This window comes from Silene latifolia, chromosome Y (assembly GCF_048544455.1).
Source record: "Silene latifolia isolate original U9 population chromosome Y, ASM4854445v1, whole genome shotgun sequence".
Taxonomy (NCBI): Eukaryota; Viridiplantae; Streptophyta; class Magnoliopsida; order Caryophyllales; family Caryophyllaceae; genus Silene; species Silene latifolia.
Genome location: NC_133538.1, coordinates 149,525,770 through 149,551,524, shown reverse-complemented (window position 1 = coordinate 149,551,524; position 25,755 = coordinate 149,525,770). Strand labels below are relative to the sequence as shown.

Genomic DNA, 25,755 nt, shown 5'->3' with positions numbered 1-25,755 from the left:
TTGTGCATGCATGCGTGAGGTGAATAATGGTCAAACAACCAATAATAATAGGGCCACTACAACAAATTGTCACTTGCGCCACGACTTATGCCACGGGAATTTATAATTCGTGGCTAAATTCTGCTTAGCCACGGGAAAAACTTATTCATTATTTTGGAAAAAACATTTATGCCACGGGATAAATTTTCACGTGGCAAAATGTCACTTGCGCCACGAATTAGGCTACACCCATGGCAAATAATCATTTTAGCCACGAGCTATGTCACACCCGTAGCGAACTTTTATTTTGCCAAGAAATGTTCCGTGGCAAATATTTTTTTAGCCACGAGATACGAGCACCCGTGGCGAGTATCTTTTCCGACTTAAATAAATATACTTTCATGTTAAGGCAAATCTAAAAATTGCTTTTTTAAAAAAAATACAAAATATGAATGAAATTTTATCTAATAAAAATAATATGAAAATACTTTTAAATATAAAATTTTGGAAACAATTTGATTGACTTAATTAATATATTTTATAGTTTTATTTACTTTAATAAGAAATTTTAAAATTTTATAAACTTATATGTAAACAAAGAAATGTTTATCGTCTAAATTTTTTGATTTTTTTACAAATCACAATTATGTTTTGTAGGTTTTTTAAAACATTGATAATTTAAGAAATTTGTTTTAATATATAATTTTGTTTATTAAAGTCGTGAATTTCTTTTACTTTTTTAATTAAAATTTTATAATCCTGAATAACAATCTTAAATGACCGTATCACATTTCAAGATACAGCATATCAAATTAAATAAATAAGTTATTTACCATCTATCTTAGAAAAATCTAAAATTAATATATTATCAAACCGTTTCATTCAAAATTATATTTACAACTTTATTTGTAAGATATTTATAGAAAAATTTGAATTTGATATAAAATTTAACTTGTGTAAAACAATTTGGGAAAATTTTTTTAGGAGTGAAAAATAAACAACAATTTACAGAATTGATTAAATAAAATAAGGGCGCTAATAAATGAAAGTAAAAAAAATGATCACTCACAAATCAATTAAGAAGAAAAAAACATATTGGAAAAATGATCAATGTAAAAATTCAATATGGAGAATTTTTTTCATTGAAAATGAGCGCATCACAGGGAAAATATAGAAATTATAAATATTTAAAGTCACAAGGGTAAATAATGTGAAACTTTTGAGAAAAGAAACGACAAATCATAACAAAGAGAGATCAGTTTAGAAAAATAAGCGATTCCATTGTACGACAGTCTTTTTCGTGTTTTTTGGGTAAAAAGTGATTACGTTTTGGTTAATAATGACCACTTGGAGGAAAAAAGACTATTAGTTATAAAAAGTGCTCATTGATGAGTCTATTGATCCGAAATACTCAAGAGGAGAGGGGGGGGGGGGGGTTGAATTGAGGATTAAAAACTTTGACCTACTTTTCAATTGTAAGTGTATAATTAATTATTTAAAGTTTAGTGATTAAACTTTAACTAATTAACCAATTAACGAGTTAAAACAATGCAAATAAACGAAAGAGAAAGAGAGGCACACAGATTTTTGAAGTGGTTCAGTTTCACAAATCGAAACCTACGTCCACTATTTACGATTAATAAAGTTAGTACCTTTCTACGGATTACAAATTTACTAACCCAACTCGTACAACTAACCCTAGTTGTAACTCAAGTGAGTATCGCTAAATACTCGAGTGACTAACTTACGCTAATAAGAAAGTACTAATGATTCTTCTAAAAGTTCACGTTAATGAACGAGTAAGAAATCAATTAAGCACTATTATCTTATAACGATAACGAAAGAATGAATGCACAAGTTTTTGAGACACACGACCTTTTCAAAATAGCAAAACGGTTTTCCTTGTAAAACACGGTTTTTGCTTCTTAAAATAAAATCAAAATTATGCTCAAAGGTCTTGCATTCATATGTAGCAAAGAGTAGATTATTTATAGCAAAGGAGGAAACAAGGCACACGGTTTCCACGAAACCCTAGAGGCCGAAACAACAGATATGTAAACAAATCATATCTTTGTTATTTATTTCCTTAAAATCTTAGAAGATAATAGAGAATATTCAAAAGATAATTTTATCAATTATTCTCCTATTATCTTTTCTTTAAATTTTAAGATATGATAAGATTTTCCATAACAAAAATATTCTTATCATATATAACCATATCAAGTTAAATATAAAAGATATGTTAAGATAATTCTAGAGAATAAAATCTTAACAATAAACAACTTTTATCCTTAAGCTTACACGAAACCAACACGGCTCATATGCCTTGTTTTTCGTGAAAACCCTAGCTTGATATTAGGTTAGATTTAGGGTTTAAGAGTATGCAATATTAGAAACCCTAATTAGTAAGATGACTTAACTCATAGGTTGATTCAACATAATTACTAATTATGAGCTAAAAATAAAACCACGCTTAATACGGACTTCCTTTGTTAATTAAATACTTTTTGCTAAAACATTCAAAAGAGACAAAATCATTTTTCAAAAACAATTTGAAAACTTCTTAAGTCGTGCGTTATATAAGCTTAGCATTTCAATAGTATAGTACAAGAGCTATAACATTGAGCTCTTACATAAGTAATGTTATAGTTGTGAAGCTATAACTTTACTAACATAAGAAATCAATTTTTATGTTATCATTACGAGACAATCACCTACGCTATTCTAATCTTCTTAGGAGATCTTTGAGTGTAGGCTACTTCATCATTCAAGCTTGATCAATCTTTAAATGAACTTCATCTTCTCATGAATGCTTAAATAATTCCTTCACTATCTTGTAATATCTTGATCCGTGAATGAGGGCTTGATCACAATATGTTCTTGTATACTTACATCACAGTTCTTTAAGCTTTGCAAATAATAAGCCTAATCTGAAGAGACTAAGCAAACAATTACGCGCAACGAGTATATGTAATATAATGTACTCTTGACATCATCAAAACATAAACATATAAATCTATATGGTTCAACACTCATTATTTTACAAAAAGAATGGTCGCATTTTTCATATAGCAGGTACGACGGTCATACTATAGAATTTGCATAGAAAAATATAGGCAAAAAATAGGTACAAGAGAAATGAAAATAAGAATGTCAATAAACTAAAGAAATAAAAATATGTTAGGAAAACAAGATTAAGTTTAGTTTTTGGAGAAAATGGTTTTGCTGACTTCAGAAAAAAAAAATGACGTCAAAATCATTAATCGGGAGGCTAACATCGAAAATTTGATTGTTTTGGCCAAAATAATGTTTTTTCCTAAAAAATTTGTAAATCATGTAACATTTTTGTAATTAAATATTACTAAAGGTAAATTTTGAAAGAAGAAAAATAAACTTAAAAGGATTCAAAGTGCTTATTATATCAACAAAGTTACCTTTCAATTCTGGTAGCACATTAAAAGAACTCTACGGTTAAGCGTGCTCAGGTGAGAGTAGTGTTTGGATGGGTGACCTCCTGGGAAGCCTCTCCGTTGCGTACGGATGCATGACTGGCGAAATCAAATAATGTTCAAATGAATTGAGTTAACTAGCAAAAGAAGTAACTAGATTGTCACGGTTCCATATGTAATAAAATATCCATTGTGAAAAAAAAATTATTTTACGTTTTGTTTATTTAATTTTCATATATATTGTTTGCCACGGGAATCATTTTTTCGCCACAGGAATTTTTTTTGGCCACGAGAGTTATTAGCCACGAGAGAATCCGTGGCTAAAAATTAAATAATAGCCACGTTCTTGTTTTTCCCATGGCTATCTTTCTGCCACGGCCACTTGCGTCACAGAAGGTATTTCCGTGGCAAAATGATTTAGCCACGGAAATTTAGCCCTTGCGCCACGAATTTAGCCACGGAAATTTAGCCCTTGCGTCACAGAAGGTATCACAGTGGATCTGTTTTTATAACGGTTTTAAGAAACACCGTAGTTAATTGGTGTAATATGGCAACGACTTTAAAATAACCGTTGTTGATATATGTAATATGATAACGGCTTAACAAAGAACCGTTATCATTTTGTCTTATTATTATTATAACGGTTCCAATTCTTATTATCTTATTATGCCGTTTCTATTCTTTTTTATTATTATAAGTAGAAAGTTAGCCATTATAATATTTTATTTGGTGGATTGCCTTTGAGTGTAAGGAGTACCATACTCCCGGAGGACACAATAATTTTCCTGGTGATATTGTCTCTGAATTCCAGAGGATGGGGTAATAAAAAACGTAACAAATAACATAAATAATTAAACTTTAATTCAAATAACCAGCATAATCAAAATACAACTCATAATGTCAGATAATAATTAATGGCTTAATTAGAATCTGATGAAGTATTGGATAGTCTTCATGCCCAATTTCGGCATAGATCAAGTCGTAGATCGACTCTTCATCATCAGCAGGCAGCGCAGGTGGAATGGCCTCTTTCTCCTATGACATAGGCACGGTGGCAGGAATGTGATGCCTCATGTAATGTCTCAGCAGAAGATTATCAACACGGGTCATAATCCATAAATAAGGGCCCTTTTGTCTAGCATCGGAATAGAAGTCCTCTTTTCCCGCATCTTTCCCCTCAAATCTAGCTCCTAATTTTCTTGCCTGACGAAAACTATAATGGCAGTTGGCTTCGCCAAAATCGATAAAAGTGAAGCCTACAAAACCTTGCTTGTTTGTAGACACAGGGTACACTTTTTTAACCGCGGTGAAACCAGAGTCATGAAGCATTTGCGTCAACCACCCAAAATTAGGGTTTAAACCCTTTCCATTCACGTCATAATGAACCGGAAGATTATGGAGAATGCAAGTAAAAGGCTGTGCATAACGAGAACGTGATTGTAGCTCCGATACACCAGCCATATTTTGTTTTGAGAGAAATTAAAGAGTAAATGATTGATAATTTAGATTTTGACCTAAAACATTACGAAGACATATTTATCGAATTATTTTGGTGAAATTGAATATGATTAGTCAAATTGAATATTTATTAAAGTTCTTATAAAGTTTTGCATGTAGTGGTCAAACAGAGAAATCTAATCAAATAGTGACAACGGTTAAATTGAAAAACCGTTCTTTCATAATTGAAAATGATAACGGTTACAAGAAACCCGTTTCTATAACATAACAACGGGTACCACAATCCGTTTCTAGTGCTAATTTAGTAACGGTTTTTGAAATGCCGTTTTCTTAAACTGATAACGGATGTCTAACAACCGTTGATAAGAGAGATTTTATAACGAGGTTTTGGAAACCGTTAAACGTTTTTGTAACGGTTTGTTAAGTAGCCGTTGTCACATTATAATAACAACGGTTTTCGTGGAAAACCGTTATTTTCATTATCGCGGTCTAGTAGGTTTCAGCCAATATTTGGAAAATAGTAATCTAAGTGTCGTTATTACATGCATTAAACCGTTGTGATACGCTCCTTATTGATTGCTAGATTTAGTGTAGTGTAAAGACGAATAGGCTGTCGTGGAGGGACACTTAGGGCGGCCAAAATGTATCGAACCCATTTAATTTCAGCACAAGCAAACGCCATGGCGCGGTACTCAGCTTCATTAGAGGAACGGGAAACCGTTGTTTGTTTCTTGGTTTTTACACGAAATAGGAGAAGTACTAAGCAAGAGAAAATAACCACTGACGGACCGACGAGAGAGCGGGCAACTTGCGTAATCGGAATCACAATAAACATGAAGCTGAAAATCGTTTTTAGTGGGAAAAACAATACCTTGACCCGGATGACCCTTAAGATACCGTAGCACTCGTACTGCAGCTTCATAATGAGCTTTGCGTGGAGCGTGCATGAACTGCGAAAGAATGTGAACAACATAATAGAGGTTGGGGCGCGTTATAGTAAGGTAGATCACCCGCCCAACTATACAAAGATATATGGCTGGGTCATCATACATCGGGCCATCGTCTGAGGCTAATGAGTGATTTAGTGGTAATGGAGTGTCAGCCGGTTTGCCTGCAAGGAAGCCTCCCTTATGGAGAATGTCCAAGGCGTACTTCCGCTGACACAAGAACAGACTATTCGCTGAACGAGCACATTCAATCCTGAGAAAATACTTTAGAGGACCCAAATCTTTCAATTGAAACTAATGAAACAAGTATCGTTTAAAAGACGCACACAAAGTAGGAGTGTTGCCAGCGACAAGAATGTCATCCACGTATACCAGTAAACACAAAATAGCAGCACCACGCAGATACGTAAACAAAGTATGATCGGCATGAGATTGCGTAAAACCATATTGACGAAGGGCCTATGTAAGTTTAGCAAACCAATTTCTCAGAGATTGGCGTAAACCATTGATGCGATCCCGCTAAGTGTTCACAAATTAAGATGTGGTCGTTGGTCACGGTCGAATCAAAACACAATTTATAACTCCACAAACAACTCTACAATTAGTAAAGAGGCAAGTAAAGGTCGGATCCCAAGGGACGGGAGTTGAAATGAGATTTCTATTGTAACTAGTGGTGTCTAAGGGGTGTCACAAATTGGGTTGATGTAGAAGGTTACTAAACTAAAATAGCAATGAAAATAAACAAGCAAGATGAATTAAAGGGGTGTAAACAATTGATTAAAGGCACTAGGGTATCATGGGATCATAGGGGAATCATGGGATATGATCATACAAACATGTTCCCAAATTATAAGCAAGCAATTATTGTTGTGATGGATTAAGTTGGGTTATATCTTACAATCCTAGGAAAGTTTGGGTCCCGGAGCCGAATCGATTAGATTGTACAACACCTACAAGTCGACTTAATCTTCCCTACTCAACAACATGCATGGTCTAATGAGACTCGAGTTGGGTTATGTCTTACAAGTCTCATTGAAAAGATAGAAGATGATAGTAAATGCAAGGATTCATAGGCTTAGCATTTCATCAAATAAAACATGTGCATGAGTTGAGATCAAAACAAGCAAGCAAATAAAACATGAAAGCATATTAATTTAAGCATGAATCATTCCCTATGTTGGTTTCCCCTAATCACCCATTAACCCTAGCTAAGAGACTACTCACTCATTATCATGTTGATCATGCTAGCAAGGTTGTCAATCATACCAACAATATGAAACATGATGAATAAATGAAAGTAATTAACAATAATTAAAACGGGATTAAGAGATTATACCTACTAATGATTCCAATAATAAAGCAAAGATAAAAGAAGTACTTGAATGCTTGATTGAGAGGTTGTCAATCTCCCAACAATAACCCAAAATAATCTTCAATTACCCAAAATAAATGATGAACAAGAGAGAGATTAAAGAACTAAAACTTGGATTAAAACTTGATTAATACTTGATTACAATATTAAAGAGAGATTTGATTGATATTAACTACACTAATTATTGATAAGAAGAACATGCTCCTCTAATTAGACTAATGGGGTATTTATAGTGAAAATTAGGGAGGATGCATTAGGGTTAACTAAGAGCTAAACTAGGAATTACACTTTTTAAGTTGAGCAAGGAGGAGCCGGTAATTTCTGAGAGAAGGGCTTCTCTTTTCGTAGCTTGGAGAAGGCAATCCGTCTTTGGAGCGAATCCGGCGGAATAGGGTCGGGACGGGCGGATTCTGGCTTTGGAATCCGAGCGGATTCATGGGAATCCGGGCGGATTGTGGAGGTGGAATCCGAGCGGATTGTGGCAAAGACGCTCGGATTGTCTTTGAGGGCCGACGGACGGATTGGTGACAATCCGCTCGGATTGTCAGTCAGCAACAATTCTTCTCTTCTTCTTTCCTTTTCTTCATAAATTCCTTGGGGATTTCCTTGGGGACTCAAGGATCTTTTCTCAACATTGGTCTTCTACTATGATATGTACAAAGGCCTTCTAATCTTGTCTCTCCTTGATGCTTGGTCATTGAATTCGATCAATTTAGTCTTGTTTTGCCATGAAAATGCAAGATTCTTACTCCTTTCCTACCAAGGGATCAAAATCTCAAAGAATATGCGAAACAAAGAACTAAAGATAAGAAATGACCCAAATAAGCACTAAAAAGCATGGAAACAAGGCTAATTCGAGGGCTAAATATGCGCCAATTATGGTCACATCAAATATCCCCAAACCGAACCTTTGCTCGTCCCGAGTAAAGAGGTGACAAATACTAGGACCAATACTAACCTATCCTAATAATATAGCCGATATGAGACAATTAGCGGGTCTCACTCCGCCCCTTCAACTCACAACAAGACAACCATGAGGTAGGATGCCTTCTTGCAAGGCAAGGTGGGTCTTGCCAAAATGGCAACACATCCAAACATTAAGCACACAAAATCACATAATGGATGCATCTACAAAAAGAATAGCCACTCCCTCATCAAGTGGCGAAAATTATCTACAAGGGAAGCAATTCAAGGGTACACACTCCTTCATAGATGCAATTTCTTCAAACTACTAAGCCTAGAAGGATACCAATAAATCACCTCCAAGTTGTGTCAAGCTAGGGTACTTTTGTCCTCAATCGTTAAATGCTTTTGTCAAGAGTAGACTCCCTATGGTGTTAGAAACACTGGAGGATCGCGGAATTCCCCCTCTTGCCTAGACAAGAAGAAGGGTCGTCCCCTCTCTACCATGCACAAAAATGGATACGATGGATAAAGGGATCAATAGAATTTTGAGTTTCATTTTGGGAGTTTGCTTTGGTTTTTGTTTTCCCCCCAATTTCTTGTGGCATATAACATTTGAGAACACTTTCTTTTTGCCATTTCTTTTGATTTTTGGCTTTTCAACACTTGACAATTTTTCAACTTTATGCATTTTCTTTTGAACATTTTCAAAGTCACCCCAATTAGTAACGAGGGTGCCTTGTATTTGAAGCTTAGGAGTTCTATTTTTGCTCCTCTTCTCATTTGATGCATTTTGCAAACTTTCTTTCACTTTTCATTTCATTGAACTCAAATTGATTTCTTTTTGTGCCCATTCCCTTTTGTTGACAAAAATATGGTAGAACATGGATAAATGATGGTTGCATGGTTTCAAGGGTCACCTTGGGAATAAACGGTAGCCAAGGAGTTATCACACCACAAGGTACTCTTGACTAGGCCTTAATCCATGGGTCAAAGGATACTAGCATGACACATCCTAGGGTGTTTTACAAGTATTCTAACAAGCAAAGTCTTAAGAACAAAAGCCATCTACTAGGGCCTATATACACTTGTCAAGCTTCCCAAATAGACGGTTTCACAAAATTTTTCTAACATGCAAACTACATGCCATGATGCAACTAACATATAAACATCCTAATGCAAATGATTCTACCAACTAATATGCCATATAAACTAAATGCAAGTCCTAAGTTCACATTATTTTACCGCATCATTCAAAATAAAGCCACATAGTCAGTAACATAAAGAGGAAAAAGGAGATTGGAAAGATCATACCATGCGGTCTTCAATATCCTCATGTCTCGGATGTGGCGTAGTCAATCAATGTGAACAAGGATAGAACAAATACAATATATACAAGATAATATATACAAGATTACAAAAGGAAATAAACATGTTTTTGGGTTTTCAATTTTCAAATTTTTATGATTTTTGAAATTTTTCAATTTTTTTGGATTTTTGAATATGAGTTAAATGTTAGAATTCCCATCCCCACACTAATATGGGCATTGTCCTCAATGGCCAAAATGATGGAAATTATGCAATGATGATGCATGATTTCTATACTAAATGCAATCTATACTAAGCTACACTACATGATGCATGGTTTTTGTTATGACGGAGAGGATAATTTAGATTACCTCCCGTTGCGTATGCATTAACTTCCCCAAACCGAGTGAGACACTATTGCTAATGTCCAAGGATGGGTATAGTTCATGCACACACTATGCTATGCATGAAACTAGTTTGTCATTTTGGATTTTGAAAATGGGAACAATAGAATGAGAGCACCTCAATGGTACCGAGGTGTGAGTCCTTTGATGGGGCTAGGACTACTCCAACAATGATCAAAATGAAATAAAATACAAAGAGAGAAATAGACAAACCATGAGAGTGTAGGAGTCTCCAAGGCTTGCTAATCTTCCATCATGCTATCATCATCACTTCCCTCATGAGAAGTGGTGACATTGCCACTTTCCTTGTCATTTGCTTCTTCACTTTCTTCCTCATCTTCCTCATCATCATCTTCACCATCTTTTTCTCCTTCACTTGCTTCTTCCTCAATATTATCATCAACTTCCTCATCATTTCCAACAACCTCATTGTCACCCACAACGACCCTAGATGCACCCGGAAATAAGACTTCTCTATCCGCCCAACTAGGCAAAGGACAAGATGGATCAAGTAGTCCTTGCCTAGCTAAATGTAGGAGGGTGGATATTGAGCCAAGTAGGCATTTTTCCGATCTTCATAGGCTTGCTTGTGCATTGCTTGCATGAGAAGGGTCACATAGTCTTTACCAACTTCAACTCCTTCCGGCTTGAACTCTTCATACTTAAAGGGGTAAGGTGGTATGACAATGGAAGAGGAGGGCATTTCAAGATCACCCTTTTGTTGTTGAATGATATACTCGGCTTCTTCGGAAAGGGGAAGTAGATAATTGGTCCGGTGGACGCTTAGACGGCAAATCTTTGAAGGCAAGGTGAACGATCTAGCTTCACTAGTTAGCCATCCATACTTAGTGTCAAGGGGGTTATGGGCAACCCACTTGAACTTGTGAATCATAGTATGCATATCAACAAGATGGCCACCCTCCTTTGCTTTGTACTTGTTATCCTTATTGAAGTTAGGATCAAAGTGCTTGGCTAGGAGTGTAACTAGGCCGCCATTGACAATAACGGTCGTGCCCTTCTTCCCACTATCGATGTTGAGCCATCTATCTACGAAGAGCCTCAAGGAATTGTAAGGCTTGGTGTGAACTCTTCCGATATTCGAAGCCGATTCAAGGAGAATAAAATCAAGTCTTGTGAAATGGTTGGTATCTTTCCTAGCAATTATGGTGTTACCCACGACCTTGTGCCATACTCTTATGCCCGGATGGTGGACCAAAAGAGCACGACTCGCATGAAAATCCTCAAATTTCTTCCCGGAGATTGCCTCCCAAAGAGGTTCGGGGTCATACTTTCCATAACTCTTAAAATAACTCCGTTCATCACTAAGACCCAAAATTTCACCCAATTCCCGAAAGGTAATGCGTCTACTAACATTAGCTAGACGAAACTCGATATTCTCCCTATTCTCAACTTTGGTGACTTTCAAAGAACTTAAAAATTCCAAGGTAAGGGAGGGGTATGTCAATTCCCTTTTTTCAAACAATTTCTTTAACCCCATGGCATTGAAAAAGGCTTTTGTTTGTTCAAGAACACCCAATTTTTGTAAGGTATCTTCACATATGAATTTGGTGGATTGTAATGATTTCATAGCAAACTTGACAAAGGTATTTCTATTGGTATCGGAAATAAAAGTTACCTCCGGATAATGCAAAAGTTGATCAATTACCGGAGTAGAAGGTGTTGTTACTCCCATAGAAGGTTGTTGTTGATGTTGCACTTCCAAGTTTGGTGTTGCTACCACCATAGCCAATGCTTTCTTTGTTTGAAGAGCCTTTTGCCTTTGTGAGAGTGCTTTAGCCTTTGGTGCCTTTGTTGCTCCCTTAGCCCTTGCCATTGATGAATTAACCAAGAAAAGAATGAAAAATCTTCAATTTGTAGTATGCCCAAATCGATTTGAAGGTGAAAGGCTTTGCCTTTATGAAAACAAAAATCCACTCAAAGGTTGAAGATTTTGTTCTTGGTTTTGATTTTTGTTGAGGAAGGAGTGATTAATTTGTTGTTGGAAGGATGGTTTGATTTGATTTTGGTGAATGTTGTTGAGGGTTTTTGTTTTTGTGATGGAGAGGATGAGGGTTTTGATGTTGTGGGTAGTGTTTATGAATGAATGAATGAATGAATGAAGGTGGGAGGGGTTTTAAAGAGGCCGAAAATTTCAAATCTGCAGGGGCAATACGTGCGGATTCTGTCCAATCCGTGCGGATTCTGCTCTTTCTGAATTTTGCAAAACTCGCCTAAAGACGGGCGGATTTTTTACAATCCGCTCGGATTTGCTGAACACGGGACGGGCGAATTTGCTCAAAGACGGACGGATTTCAGTCCAGAAAAATTTGCTTGTTTTCCTCAGCTGCAAAGACGGACGTTTTTCTCACAAGACGGACGGATTCCACAAGACGGGCGGATTCTTCACAGGACGCCCGGATTCAGTCACAGTCAAGAATTTTTCAAAATTTAGCTCAGTTCAAGACGGGCGTCTTTTCTGCAATACGCTCGGATTCTATAAGACGGGCGGATTCTTGGGAATCCGCTCGGATTCTGGCCCTGTGTACACGGATTCAGTTCCACCCGTGCACAGCGCATTTCCCTTATCATTCTTTCTTCAAGTCTTGTGTTCTTCATTGTGGGGGCACTACTAAGGCATGGATAGCCTAGGCAATTGCCATCCCCACACTAAGTTAAAAGCACTACACATCAATTGAAATCGTTAGTCCCTCCCTCACTTTCTCTCAAGCATGACAATTATTTTGATCAAAGTAAATAAAAATCCAAAAATGACAACAATGCAATACAAGAATTGAAAAGTAAGTTAGGGAGTTAGAAATATTTACAAGTGGTGGTTTAGGGAGGACTCCACCAAACTCTCATTCTTGATGAGATGTCAAGGGGGCATGTCCAAGGTATTGTTGATGTTGCTCAACACCTTGAAGAAGTAATCAAAAGCTTGTTCATTATCATGGTAGAGGTTCTCAATAGACTTTGGCCCTTGTTGTTGATCATGATCGATGGCATGTCCAATGTAGGGATTAAAAATCCCTTCAAATTCGTCGTCCCAAAGACCACAAACTTCATTGAGTTGATCATTGAAAATCTCTTGCTTAGATGGAGACAACTCTCCCAATTTCTTCTCTTGGCCAATGAGGCCATCCTCTTCTTCCTTGGTTGATTTTGATGAGCTTTGCAAGCTCTCCTTGTCACAATTCACTTGCTCTTTGAATGGAGCATCTTCAATTTTCATCTTCCATTGGAGTTCCGATTTCTTCCTTTCATCCTTTCGGCTATAATGATCAATCATGAAACATGGCTCATGCAAACGAGGAGCTCTCATAGTCTTGTCGAGATTAAAAGTTATGCTTTCATCTCCCACTTCTAGAGTGAGCTCACCATGTTTCACATCAATTACCGCACCGACGATGTGTAGGAAAGGTCTTCCTAGGATGATTGGAATGTTGGAATCCTCCTCCATATCAACAATGACAAAGTCCACCGGGATGAAAAACTTCCCAATTCGCACGGGGACATCTTCCCATATCCCTAACGGTGTCTTCGTCGATCTATCGGCCATTTGGAGTGTGATGTTGGTGCATTTAAGCTCTCCCATCCCCAACCTTTTACTTACCGAGTACGGCATGACACTCACACTAGCCCCTAGATCACATAAGGCTTTGTTGATCGTTGTGTCGCCAATGGTACACGGTATTGAGAAGCTTCCCGGATCCTTTAACTTTGGAGGTGAACTACCTTGAAGTATTGAACTACTCACCTTAGTGAAGGCGATAGTCTCAAGCTTCCGGATCGACTTCTTCTTTGTGAGGATATCTTTCAAGTATTTCGCATAGGCCGAAACGTGATTGATTAATTCCGTGAAAGGAATTGAGACTTCTAAATTCTTCACAATTTCCATGAACTTTCCAAGTTGATCATCAAATTTGGGCTTGGCTTGACGACTTGGAAAAGGAAGTCTAATCACAATGGGCTCCTTCTCCTTGGCCTTGTCTTCATTTTTCTTTGAACTTTCTTCTTTTGATGATTCTCCATCTTTGGAGTTTTGCACAATTTCTTCCTTTTCACTAGCTTCCACAACTTCATCCTCAACTTGCTTCTTCGGTGCTTCATACCCTGTGCCACTTCTCAAGTGAATGGCACTAACCGTTTCATGTCTAGGGGGATTACTTTAAGGTGGTAATTGCACCTTTTGTCTTTGTGAGCTCGAAGATGCTAGTTGAGTCAATTGTGTTTCCAACATCTTGGTGTGAGCTAGAATGTTGTTGATGGTGGTTTCCTTTGCTTGGCTATCTTTTTGCATTTGAGTGAAAAATTCTTGTTGATTCTTTTGCATTTGGAGGACCGCGTTTTGGACATCAAAGCCTTGGTCATTTTGGTGATTGTATGGGTTTTGATTTTGGTAACCTTGGTTTTGATTGTAAAAGGGTCTTTGATTTTGGTTTCTCATGGGTGGTGGAGTGTATGTTGTTTGAGGGTTTTGAACATTTTGGCTTTTGTATGAGAGATTTGGATGGAATTTGATGTTTTCATTGTAAAAGTTGGAATAAGGGGTACCACTCTTGTATGCTTGGAAAGCATTCACTTGTTCATTTGTTCCTCTACATTCACCTTGGTCATGTCCCAAAGTTCCACAATTCTCACATATCCCACTTGGGATTGATGAGGACGCCGTCATGGCATTAACATGATGCTTTGATGATTTTGAATTTTCCTCAAGTCTAGCCATAGCTTGTTCAAACTTCAAGTTGATTGTGTCAATGTGAGCACTAAGTTGAGCACCCAATTGAGTAACGGAGTCCACTTCATGCTTTCCTCCTCTAGTAGCCTTGCGAGGTCTGCTATATTGTGAGTTATGGACCGCCATTTCCTCAATCTTGTTCCATGTTTGATTGTCATCAACTTCGGTGAACATTCCATTTGATCCCATATTGATAATGTTCCTAGAATCTTCATATAAACCATTCCAAAATTGTTGCACCAAAAACCATTCGCTAAGTCCATGGTGAGGACATGAGCGACAAATTCCCTTGAACCGCTCCCAAGCTTCATACAAAGACTCTTCATCCCTTTGCTTAAAACCCGTAATTTGAGCTCTTAGCATGTTAGTCTTTTCCGGTGGGTAGAATTTTTTGTAGAAAGCTAGAGCCAACTTCTTCCAAGAATCTATTCCAAGGGTGGCCTTATCAAGGCCCTTTAACCATTGCTTCGCGGTGCCGATTAATTAAAAAGGAAATAAGACCCATCTAATTTGGTCCTTAGTCACGCCCGTTTGAGAGATAGCATCACAATAGTCGCAAAAGGTTTCCATATGGGAATGAGGGTCCTCACTAGGCATCCCCCCGAATTGGCTCCTCTCAACTAGTTGGATGAAGGCGGACTTGGCAATAAAATTTCCGGTGAGATGTTGCGGTGTAGGAGTACCATTTGGTAGATTCTCCTCGGTGGGTACGGAGTGTGACGAGAATTTTGGCATTGTAGGGGGATTTTGTGGGGTATTGTGTAATGGGTTTTCTTCTCCTTCTATTGCAAAAGGATTGACAAACTCACTAGTGGGTTGGACAACTTCACTAATACCTCGTAAATTCCTCCTAACAACTCTCCTATTGTTCGTCAAGGTTCTTTCGATTTCATGGTCAAAAGGTAACAAATCACCTTGTAACCTTCTAGACATGCAAAATATCAAACAACTCGAAAACAATTAGAACAAACCTTGAGGAGTTTTACTTCCTCAAGGCGAAGAAAGACACAACTAATGACAATAAAAAGAAATCTAAATCAAACAAACACCGTCCCCGGCAACGGCGCCATTTTTGATGCGATCCCGCTAAGTGTTCACAAATTAAGATGTGGTCGTTGGTCACGGTCGAATCAAAACACAATTTATAACTCCACAAACAACTCTACAATTAGTAAAGAGGCAAGTACAGGTCGGATCCCAAGGGACGGGAGTGGAAATGAGATTTCTATTGTAACTAGTGGTGTCTAAGGGGTGTCACAAATTGGGTTGATGTAGAAGGTTACTAAACTAAAATAGCAATGAAAATAAACAAGCAAGATGAATTAAAGGGGTGTAAACAATTGATTAAAGGCACTAGGGTATCATGGGATCATAGGGGAATCACGGGATATGATCATACAAACATGTTCTCAAATTATAAGCAAGCAATTATTGTTGTGATGGATTGAGTTGGGTTATATCTTACAATCCTAGGAAAGTTTAGGTCCCGGAGCCGAATCGATTAGATTGTACAACACCTACAAGTCGACTTAATCTTCCCTACTCAACAACATGCATGGTCTAATGAGACTCGAGTTGGGTTATGTCTTACAAGTCTCATTGAAAAGATAGAAAATGATAGTAAATGCAAGGGTTTCATAGGCTTAACATTTCATCAAATATAACATGTGCATGAGTTGAGATCAAAACAAGCAAGCAAATAAAACATGAAAGCATATTAATTTAAGCATGAATCATTCCCTATGTTGGTTTCCCCTAATCACCCATTAACCCTAGCTAAGAGACTACTCACTCATTATCATGTTGATCATGCTAGCAAGGTTGTCAATCATACCAACAATATGAAACATGATGAATAAATGAAAGTAATTAACAATAATTAAAACAGGATTAAGAGATTATACCTACTAATAATTCCAATAATAAAGCAAAGATAAAAGAAGTACTTGAATGCTTGATTGAGAGGTTGTCAATCTCCCAACAATAACCCAAAATAATCTTTAATTACCCAAAATAAATGATGAACAAGAGAGAGATTAAAGAACTAAAACTTGGATTAAAACTTGATTAATACTTGATTACAATATTAAAGAGAGATTTGATTGATATTAACTACACTAATTATTGATAAGAAGAACATGCTCCTCTAATTAGACTAATGGGGTATTTATAGTGAAAATTAGGGAGGATGCATTAGGGTTAACTAAGGGCTAAACTAGTAATTACACTTTTTAAGTTGAGCAAGGAGGAGCCGGTAATTTCTGAGAGAAGGGCTTCTCTTTTCGTAGCTTGGAGAAGGCAATCCGTGCTGGAGCAGAATCCGGGCGGAATAGGGTCGGGACGGGCGGATTCTGGCTTTGGAATCCGAGCGGATTCATGGGAATCCGGGCGGATTGTGGAGGTGAAATCCGAGCGGATTGTGGCAAAGACGCTCGGATTGTGCTGGGGCTGGACGGACGGATTGGTGACAATCCGCTCGGATTGTCAGTCAGCAACAATTCTTCTCTTCTTCTTTCCTTTTCTTCATAAATTCCTTGGGGATTTCCTTGGGGACTCAAGGATCTTTTCTCAACATTGCTCTTCTACTATGATATGTACAAAGGCCTTCTAATCTTGTCTCTCCTTGATGCTTGGTCATTGAATTCGATCAATTTAGTCTCGTTTTGCCATGAAAATGCAAGATTCTTACTCCTTTCCTACCAAGGGATCAAAATCTCAAAGAATATGCGAAACAAAGAACTAAAGATAAGAAATGACCCAAATAAGCACTAAAAAGCATGGAAACAAGGCTAATTCGGGGGCTAAATATGCGCCAATTATGGTCACATCAACCATACAAAGATTTACGTAGCTTACACACTTTACCAGAAGACGAAATAAGAAAACCTGGAGGTAAGCGCATATATACATCTTCACGAAGATTGCCATGAAGAAAAGCATTATTCACATCAAGCTAACGAATCTCCCAATCCTTTCCGACGGCAACAAATAAAAATATGCGAACTCTAACCATTTTAGCAACGGGTGCAAATGTGTATGTAAAATCAACACCCTCTTGCTGATGATTACCAAGGACAACTAAACGAGCCTTATCTCGCTCAATGCTACCATCAGAATTGTATTTAGTTTTAAACACCCATTGGCAACCAATGGGCTTTGTTCCAGGTGGCAGATCAACAATGTCCCAAGTATGGTTTCGTTCAAGAGCTTGAATTTCTTGTTGCATAGCTATTCACCATCGCTCATGGACCACGACTTCCTTATAGGACCGAGGTTCAACATTAGAAGTTAACGACGCAAGGAATTTACGATGGTCAGGAGAAAAATTATTATATTGAACAAAATTAGCGATAGGGAACCGCGTACCCGAGGAAGCTGCGGAAGTGGAAGAGAACTGAACGAGTTGTGTAGTACGGGTTGTGTGACAAATATAATCATTGAGATGATGCGGCCAAACACGAGGCCGAGTTGATTTACGAATATCATCATTACCGGAATTGTTGTAATATTATGGTTTTCTATATCTATGGGTACTCTATCGAGTGGGGCTTACTCTGTCGAGTAAGTATGTTTTTATACGGAACAGTAGGCTACCTGATGGGTACTCGATCGAGTATGTTGGGCACTCGATTGAGTATGGGTCATTCGATCGAGTAAGTGAGTCTTACGGGTTATTTTAGCCGGATTTTGTTAATAACGCGTGATTAGTATAAAAGGGTTTCGTTATCTTCCTTAATCACTTTTTTACCTTTCTAAAACCTTTCAAAAGAAAACGAAGTTACGTAGTTCTCTCTCATCGCGTTATTAGCAAATCCCAAGGGCTAGGATCGTTGGATTGTCTTGTTCTTTACGCCGTTGAGATCGTCGTGTCAAGGGTAAGCTTCTTGTATATTTTTTTATAATATTTCGTTGAGTTTGTTTCAAACCCTAATTGGGTATATTTGGGGGTTTTGGGTGTATTGTATTGATTAGGTGATAATTATATGAATATGTGTTATAGGAGGAGGTTTCGTAGAGGAACATTTCTGATTAGCTGCTGTGACGGTCTTGTGGTTACTATTCCAGGTAGGGTTTCCCTACTCGGTTATTGTTTACATTGTATTATTGGTGGTTGATCATTGTTGTTGATTTATATCATATCGGATTTGGTAATTGGTAATTGTTGTGGTATAATGTGGTTGGTCGTATAATTGTCTGTGGTTTGCGAGGTGCGTCCTCGGTTGAGTGGAGTCAATTGCGAGAGTGGCTTCACGCCTTTCGTTCGCCCTCTGTGGAACCCGCCACAGAGGGGATGTGCACATTTAGGAACTTGGGCTATCGCTTGGATGAGATGAGCGGGGCTTAGGTGAGAACTGCTACGGTCCCCCACTGGTGGTGTGGAATACTTGTTGGGATGAGTATTCTGGCAGGACTACACACTTTAGTGTGTAGTCAGGTGTGTGGAGTTATGATGGAGATTGGTTGATTGGATTAGATTGTTTTGTTGTATTGTTGTATTGTTTTTTGTAAACAGTAATTGACCCCGGTTTAAATGTTTTGAAAACTGTGGTGATCTATTCGGGGATGGTGAGCAATTATTGAGCAAGTATGAGTTGATGCGCATGGGATAACTGGGTTGAGTCGCCACGAGATGTCTAGAAGTCTTCCTCTTTGTCATGAACATTCGTTTACATTGTTTGGATTAGTATTTTTGGAGAAAAAGTTGTATTCACTTTATCAGTTTTGGTTTTGGACTTGTATCACTTTAAATTCATTTACTAAAGTACGTTTCTTTATTGTCTGTTTGATATACATTGCCTTGGGTAACTGAGATAGTAGCATTCTCATGCCTTAATTGGTCCTGGTAAGACACTTGGAGTATGGGGGTGTTACAAATTTTTCATACAACTAGGCACTCCACTTTTATCATTGATCAAATATGCCCAAATAGCACGAGAATGGTCGTCAACTATAGTAAAAAAGTAATGCGCACCAGACAAAGATGGAGTAGAATATGGTCCCCATAAATCGCAATGTATTAAATCAAAAGAACTACTAGCAACATTAGAGTTAGAAGAAAAAGTACTACGAGTTTGCTTAGCTCGTATACAAACATCACAATTAGCTAATAATTGTTTTATTTTATTATCCGAAGAACTAGAAAGAAAAGACAATAAACTTTCAGGATCCAAACATGCATAACATCGTGAATAGAATGATAATGCTTGAATTAATTGAAAAACATGTCGTCAACTGGAAAGATGTTGAACTATCTTATCTTTAACACTTACATTTGGTGGATGAACACCTTCCAAATAAAAGTTCTGTAAATAATTATTTATTACTTATTCTTATACTTCGCCCGTTTCAGTTATTTGTTTACCTTTGATTAAAATACCCCTTACAAAGAATATAAAAGGTGTAACTTTAAGTGTGTAAGGGTGTAACTTCAAGTTTTAAAAGATGTAACTTCAATTGTATAGTGTGTGTAAGGGTGTAATTTCAAGTATATAGTGTGTAACTTCAGTTGTACATCGTGTAACTTCAGTTTTGTAAGGGTTTAACTTCAAATGTAAGGGTGTAACTTTATTGCTTTATGAGTGTAAATTTAGTGACTTATGAGTGTAACTTTATTCTTTTAACTTTATTCTTTTAAGAGTGTAACTTTAATCTTTTAAGATTTTGTATATAAAATTTTGAATATATTAATTTGAATTTTTGTAACTTTAGCACAAGTTTATGTAATTTTATTGATTTACGAGTGCAACTTTAATGTTTTATGAGTGTAACTTTTATCCTTGACGGGTGTAACTGTAGTTATTTAAGGTCATTTGGTAAATATAAAATTTAAATTTGTGTAACTTTATCACATGTCTATCTAATTTGAATTGTTGAAGGTATAACTTTAATAGGTGGCATGTGTAACTTTAATACAGCAAGTGTGTAACTTTAGTCTGTCCCACCACCCTCGCCTCTTCATTCGGTCTCCAATTAATTATATATATATATATATATATATATATATATATATATATATATTTTTGATTAGGTAATAAAACTAGATTGATCCTCTAAGGTAGGACCAACCTATCTCATCATTTCGAATGATAGAGGTAAGTTGAAGCCACCGGCTTTCAAACCACCTCGAAAGAGTTAGACATGAATGTCCAATAGAAGCCATAAAGTCGACAACTTTGTTGACTTCACAAAAGCAATGTTTAATTATCATTTCATCAAAGAACTGAAGATCTAATTTTACATCCTTGATAATACTAGAAATTTCCCAAAGAATTTGCCAAGTACTACGAATTGAGTTGATAACACATAAATTATCACCTTCTACAATTAACTTTGAGATTCCTAAGTATTTAGCTGCTAAAATGCCTTCTTTTAAAGCGAGAGTTTCAGCAACAAGAATACTATTAGATCCGCACTTTTTTGCTCCTAGCAAAACGACTTTACCATTATGATCTCTTATAGAATATCCTAGAGCAGCTTTATTATCATTTATTTTTGATCCGACAAAATTTAGCTTTAGAAACCCATTTTTAGGTTTCTCCCACCAAATTTCTTCCTTACTAGTAGTATTTCTAACTGACACGTCTTTATTAGGATTATTAAGATCATTATGTCTAGTCTCATTCCAAATCTTGATGCTATTATTACATAAAAAGATAATTTTGCTAATATTAAAATGAACATCATTAAAAATAATATCATTTCTATGGAACCATGCATTCCACCAAATAAATACAATATTAATGAAATCGGCTTTTGGAATTAAAATTTTAAGATGATTAAGTTTCTCTATAAAGCTCTGACTTGCAATATTATCGTATATTGCCAAAAAATTGTTAAAACTAATGATATTCATGTCTTGGATGACCGATACAATCAAGGAACACTTGAAAAAGAAATGATCTCTATCTTCAATTGAATGATTGCACAAAACACATTGAGGTGGGACAATTATATGATTTTTTAAAAGCCTACTTTTCGTAAGGCTCCAATTAATTATATGAGTAAATTAATTAATTAGGTTCAAGTAGAAATAGTGTAACTTTAAGCGAGTATGGTGTAACTTCAAGCAAATGAGATAATTTCAAGCAAATACGGTATAACTTCCGAGTAATTAGCAGTACTCAAAATTTCATAAACTCAATGGTATACGAAAATATTACCACTGTGTCGAGCTCGAAAAAATAAAAAATTTAGAATTTTGTTTCTCCTTAATTGGAGTCCGAATGAAGATTTACGGAATCTTTTACGAATCCGCTTTTATTTTACGCGGGTATAAAATTTCGTTTTTTAAATCCTATATTTTGATATTTGAAATATAAATAATACTCCCTCCTATTCACTAAGATCTTCCACATTTTCTAAATCGAAAAATACACAAAGATCTTCCACTTTCCTTATTTCTTTATCATTTGTGGTTAATATAACATCTAACCCCACATTCTCTCTCCTACTTTCATTTTCCTCTACATATTACCACTCCATTAAATATTGCTCCAGAACTAATGTGGAAGATCATATAGAATAGGAGGGAGTAGCATATTAATTTAATAAATTAGTTGATAAGAAAGAGAAAGTAATTGATTAGAAAAACTGGGAATTGAAATTATGAGAGACAAAGCATTAATTACATGTTGGTGAGTGATTTTTTTGTTTTAATCTCAACCATTCATCTTGTAAAATCTAATGGTAGAAAGTAGGACTTAGGGACTCAACCAAATTAGTAGACTCATTTGAATCTAACTCTCTGTCTCTCTCTCTTCTCTCATATTATATATATATATATATATATATATATATATATATATATATATATATATATATATATATATTATGTGAAGATACACTATCCGTTTGAGGATTGAGGATTTCGTCACAATATCGAGGTTCTTCAATATAATATCACAGGTTATCCGATAAAATATCACATAAAAAAACACTGTACAAAAAAAAATAATAATAATATTTTTCTTTTTTGTGTGAAAAAAATTTATTTTGGCAAAAGTCGATTTTTCGTGATATTGTGTTGAAGAACGTGTGATATTGTTTTCACTAATCCTCAATCCTCAAATATTTAGGAGTTCTCACCAGATCCCAATCGTATATATATATATATATATATATATATATATATATATATATATATATATATATATATATATATATATATATATATATATATAGAAGAAGGATCAAGTGAGACCACCTTAAGTCATTAAGTCCATAAATCTCATTTAGAGCCCTTAGATTGTGAGGATGAATGGCTAAGATTACACACAAAGCAACTTATAACATTATAATAATATGTAGACTATTTACCTCTCTCCTTAGGGTGATAGACTCACTGTTCAAATTCTGCATGTTTGTTCCTCCATCAGTCATACGCACGTTATTCAACTTCCCTCCACTATCACATACAACTCCTCTATTAATTTCAAGAAACCGTCCTTACTAATTCCTGTCTTTCATCTCACATTTCTTCCATTTTCTTTTCTACATATCCTCTTCCTTACCAAATACAACAAATCCATTTTCTTCTCTATATTTTATCCCATTCAAACGCCCGTAGTTCCTATCTTTGTTTCTTTACCTCACTTTGAAGGTAATCCATTGAACATCCTTTATTCTTTTCTTTGTTGTAATTTTTTAAATTTGCAAATTATCCTTGAGTCGTAATTGTTATATTGGGCTTATTTCATTTTTGTATTTTCTTATTTATGAGTTTATGATTTTATTGCATGTTTAAATTTATGTGATTTTTATTATATTTGCTTATCCATAAACATTTTGATTCATTAGCATGTTTGAATTTAATTCTAAGTGGGTAGTGTAAATATTATAGTCTTTGAATTGCTAATTAAATTGATAGTGTAAATATGAACTAATGGGTAGTGAGAATGTATTTGTTAGAGTTTCAATCGAGCCTGTTTTTGGGGATTCTAAATGTGATGTAATTGGGACTGTGAATGTGAGGACAGCCCAATTGTAAATGTGAACCAAAAAAAAAGTGTAAATGTGAACAAATAGAAAGTGTAAATGTGAATATAGGAGAAGTGTAAATGTGAACAAATAAAGTATAAATCTGACTAAATTTGAAGTGTAAATGTGAAGATATTGAAAGTGTAAATGTGAGGATAGAGTAAGTGTAAATCTGACTAAATTGGAAGTGTAAATGTGAAGATACTGGAAGTGTAAATGTGAGGATAGAGTAAGTGTAAATGTGAACACTTAAAGTGTAAATCTGACTAAATCGGAAGTGTAAATGTGAAGATACTGGAAGTGTAAATGTGAGGATAGAGTAAGTGTAAATGTGAACACTTAAACTGTAAATCTGACTAAATTGGAAGTGTAAATGTGAAGATAATGGAAGTGTAAATGTGAGGGTAGGAGAATTGTAAATGTGAACAAATAAAGGGTAAATCTGACTAAAGTGGAAGTGTAAATGTGAAGATACTGGAAGTGTAAATGTGAGGGTAGGAGAATTGTAAATGTGAACAAATAAAGGGTAAATCTGACTAAATTGGAAGTGTAAATGTGAAGATACTGGAAGTGTAAATGTGAGGATAGGAGAAGTGTAAATGTGAACAAATAAAGTGTAAATCTGACTAAATTGGATGTGTAAATGTGATGATACTGGAAGTGTAAATGTGAGGATAGAGTAAGTGTAAATGTAAATGTGTAGGCTGTTATATGTTGACTAATATTGTGCATTTCTTATGTACTTTTTTTTCCTGATTCAGATGGTATCTGATGGAGAACTACCTGAAAGCGAAGAACAACCACAAGTTACCCCTACTGTTTCCGTTAAGTGTCGCCCCAACAGGCTTCACAAGCTTATTAGTAAGCTTAACATTGCTCAACGAGCCGCTGTACAGAGGTTGGATTTGGGGGGCTGCTTTATCTTAAACTCAGAACTTTCCCGCTTTCACATGTTCTTGAATTTCTCGAGGCTTTCAGCGATGGTTCTTATGTTTTCAGGGCGTCGGAGTTGAAGGAGTTTATGGTTACTAAGTATGATGTCTATGACTGTTTCATGTTACCTATTGGTGAGAGAGAGATGGAAATAGTACCTACTGGACATATGCCTGGTGCTAAAGATGAAAAATATGTGCGCATAAAACAACTGTGGCACAAAAGTTCAAAGTGAAATCAAATTCTGATTCTATTCCTTTAGGAGACGTCTTCAATTATATTGAGTCAGAGCAATTCAAAGATGGAGGGGATGAATTTTGCCTTTGTTTGTCTTTGCTTAGCATTTCATCATTCCTTGCGCCGACATTGAACAACGGCATTGAAATCAAACTTTTGAAAGTGGTTGAAGATGTGAGTGCCATACCGGAGTATGACCGGTGCTCGTATGTATTAGAATGTTTAGCTAATCTTTGCAACGAGGCTCGCAGCGTGCGATCACATCATCCGCTTGGTTGTATCCCTTTCCTTACGATTACTTATTTTCAGCGGTATGATTACCGTGGTATGAGTTGCCCGGAGACGCGTTCCACTTATTCAAATTGATTGATCTCAAAACTCTATCGAAGAGGTTAAAGGATGAGCTGGACGTGGGTCCATTGGGTCGACTAACTTTGTCGAAGGTGAAGTACCCTCGATGTCAAAACAAGACCCCGATGAGAAGGACACTGTAATAAGATGTTGGCCATAGCCGGCGCGCCCAAGGCGCCATTGGCAAGCCCTACGCCTCTTCTGATTTCAACGTCGGGTACAACACCCGATAAGAAGTTTATTGATTGAACTCCCCGGTGTTGAAGATGACGGTGAGTTGAAAGCTAGGGTCAGTAGATGTAAGTTTTATGTTATCAATGTTTAATTAATGGCATATTTTTTTAGTATATATATATATATATATATATATATATATATATATATATATATATATATATATATATATATATATATATATATATATATATATATATATTGAGTATATATTTTGTGTATCTAGACTCTTAAATCTTTTTTTGTTACCAACTCGTAGGGTGTACACGAGCATGCTTGAAGATTCAAAGGAACGCCGTGGCCTTCTATTCCTGGTATGCGGATGCAAATTGCAATGCTTAAGAATTTAACAACAGGTGCTACTTCTTCAACTGGTCTTGTTCCGTCACAAGCGACGTAAGCTTTTTTTGAAGGTGCAAAGGTGAAGGAATATGTTGAAGAAGTTAGAAATTTAGCTTCCCAAATG

General features: G+C 36.1%; 1 non-coding gene across 1 annotated transcript; it reads left to right on the top strand.

Moving 5' to 3' along the window:
• The first annotated feature begins 14,814 nt into the window (after nt 1–14,814).
• LOC141637122 (small nucleolar RNA R71) lies at nt 14,815–14,921 on the top strand. The gene has a single exon (XR_012541684.1). It is a non-coding gene; the product is annotated as a small nucleolar RNA R71 (small nucleolar RNA).
• Nucleotides 14,922–25,755: the final 10,834 nt, after the last annotated feature.